General features: G+C 43.3%; 1 pseudogene; it reads left to right on the forward strand.

Annotated features, from left to right (window-relative positions):
• The first annotated feature begins 303 nt into the window (after positions 1 to 303).
• Positions 304 to 2,797, forward strand: LOC103610374 (annotated as a pseudogene).
• Positions 2,798 to 3,165: the final 368 nt, after the last annotated feature.

Here is a 3,165-nt window from a genome sequence, read left to right on the forward strand (position 1 = left end):
ATCCTTGTCTTGTTCCTGTTCTTAAGGGGAGAGCCTTCAGTTTTTCCCCATTCAGGATGATATTGGTGGTGGGCTTGTTGTAGATGGCTTTTATTGTGTTGAGATAATTTCCTTCTATACCTAACTTGTTGAGAGTCTTTATCATGAAGGGATGTTGAATTTTGTCAAATGCTTTTTTTGCGTCTTTGCCATGTCATCTGGCCTGACTTGGATTTCCCTAATCAGGGATCCTGAATAGCCCTTAAAAGCCCGTTCAGACCCTAGTTCTGGGAGACAAACTTGACAGTTGAACCTCCTGCCTCCATGACAGTTGACTTGACAGATAAAACCTTTCTTCTTGCAAAATCTGGTGCTGTGGTATTGACGTCTGTGTGCATCAGGTAGTGAGCCCTAGCTCAGTAATAGACTTACAGTACTTTAAATGATTCAACATAGAGTTATTATTATGACTCAGGAATTCCACTTCTTTTCCCAAGAAAAAAGAAAACATAAATCCATGCAGAAACATGTACAAGATTGTTTCTAGTAGCATAATTTATAATAAAAAAGTGAAACACTAATTTTTAATAAACTGATGAATAAAGAAAATGTGTTATATCCAAAGGATGGATTAACCTTGAAAACATTATGTAAAGTGAATGAAGCCAGTCACAAAAGGCCGCATATTATATGACTCCATGTATATGAAAAATGCAGAAAAGGTAAATCTACAGACACAGAATATATATTAGTGTGGATTAGGCTTAGAAGGATGGTCTGATGAGGCTAAAAGGCCAGCAGGATTCTTTAAGAGGTGAAAATATTTAGAAAATGTTCTAAAATTGACTTTTGTGATGTTTACATATATCTCTGTGTGTGTATATATATATATATATATATATAATGGAAATGGGCAGTTTAAATGGGTAAATTTTATAATATGCAAAATCTATCTCAATAAAGCTGTTAAAACATAAAAAAAAGTACGGGGAAATTAAAGAAAGGGTGTTGAGTGGATGATGGGTATTCCCTATTCAACCTGAACATGTGTCTGGTGCTTAGTTCCTTCTCTTACCAAAGGGACAGAAACATTTGTCCTCCCACATGCAGTAGCTGAGCAGAGCAAAGAGGGCAGTTCTCTGGGACAAACCAACAGTTTTCAGCTTTACTTTGTTCTAAAACTAAGCCTCTGCTGTACATTCACAGGCTTATCAGAGCTATCCGTAGATGTAATTGCCTTCCTCTGCTTAATGTCTCATCAAGTAGGGAGTACTGGTGGCCCAGAGACCCCGCCCTTCTGATGATCACTAAGGACAACTGTTGCCATGGCTACATTGTTACATAAAAGGCAGTCATCACTGAAACCGCCTCAGTAGGCCCTGGCCCACCAGAAAGGAGACAGGATTCATGGGTTGAGGAGGGGCATTTGGGTGGATTGGGGACAGTCTGCTACCTCTGCCTGGGTGACAAACTGAGAACTTTGGAATCCCAAAGGTGCCTGTTTTCTCACAGAGTGGCCCAAGAGTTCTTTATTCTGGTGAAGTCCAGAAGAGCACGATACAGACGTGTTTGATCCACACGTATTAGATGTTCCTGCTGTGATTTTAGACAACGGTTCTGGAGTCTGCAAAGCAGACCTGTCTGGAGAGATTGTACCCCGTCATGTCATCAGCTCTGTGGTGGGTCATCCTAAATTCAACATGCTGTCAGCAAGAGCTGATACAAAGAAATACTTTGTGGGTGAAAAAGCCTTGCACAGGCATGAGGCCTTATATTTGCACTACCCCATTGAGCGTGGACTGATAACACATTGGGATGACATGGAGAAATTCTGGGAGCATATTTTGAGTGGGAGCTGGCGGTAAAACCCCATCAACAGCCTGTACTCATGACTGAGCCCTCCTTGAATCTACTGGAGATTCAGGAAAAGACTGCAGAAATGATGTTTGAGAACTTCAATGTGCCTGCTTTTTACCTGTCCAACCATGCAGTGGTAGCACTCTATGCCTCTGCTTGTGTCACAGGCCTGGTGGTGGACAGTGGGGATGGGGTCACTTGCACTGTCACCATCTTTGAGAGTTACTGCCTGCCTCATGCAGTCACCAAGATCTGCGTGGTGGTTGGGTGGGACATCACAGAGCACCTCACCCAGCTCCTCTTTGCTAGTGGATGTATCTTCCCTGGAACACTCGATGAGGCCTTGGTGGATGACAAAGCTCCGTGTGGCAGGGAGGGACATCACAGAGCACCTCACCCAGCTCCTCTTTGCTAGTGGATGTATCTTCACTGGCATACGCACGGCACATTCAACTAGGCCTTGGTGGATGACATCAAAAAGAAGCTATGCTATGTTGCCTTGGAGCCAGAGAAAGAGCTATGCAAGAAGCCTGAGGAGGTCCTGAGGGAATACAGACTGCCAGACGGGAATGTCATACAAATTGGGAAAGAGCTGTACCAGGTGCCTGAGGTTCTTTTTGCTCCTGACCAGCTGGACATCGACAACCCAGGGCTCTCAAAAATGGTCTTTAGCAGCATCATGAAGTGTGACAGGGACATCCAGAAGAAACTTTTTGAGCAGATTGTGCTGTCTGGGGGCACCACTCTCTTCCCTGGGCTGGAGGAAAGGCTCATGAAAGAAGTGGAACAGCTGGCTTTCAAAGGGACCCCCATCAAGATCACGGCTTCTCCTGACAGATGTTTCTGTGCCTGGATTGGTGCATCCGTTATGACCGCCGTGAGCAGTTTCAAGCAGATGTGGGTCACCTCGGAAGATTTCAAGGAGTTTGGGGCATCTGTGGTTCATAGAAGATGCTTTTAAAGATCCTGAACACACACAAAAGCTCAAAGTGACAGATTAGGGGAGTACCAGCAGGAGGTGACATTATCTCTTGGGCTTCAGCAGGATGTTCAATAAAAGAGTTTTGCCATTTCAGGTTTCAGTTTATTCTTGGTAGCACCAGAGTAATTTCTGATTTTTGTCATAAATTTTAAATGGTTCTATTCTATGCTTCTTGTCCCATGGAGCTTTTAAGTGGCCTTTTTTTTTTTCCTTAAAAAGCTTTAAGTTGTTTGTTGAGGCTGTGTCCTCACAAGGGTTTTTTCTTAAATTTTAACTTCTCAGTATACATTGTAGTTGATTTTCGTGACCTTTTACCTGTTCCTCTTCCCCCCTCCCTCTCTCACAAG

The sequence above is a fragment of the Galeopterus variegatus genome, unplaced genomic scaffold (genome assembly GCF_000696425.1).
Source record: "Galeopterus variegatus unplaced genomic scaffold, G_variegatus-3.0.2 Scaffold11034, whole genome shotgun sequence".
In the NCBI taxonomy this organism is placed as follows: Eukaryota; Metazoa; Chordata; class Mammalia; order Dermoptera; family Cynocephalidae; genus Galeopterus; species Galeopterus variegatus.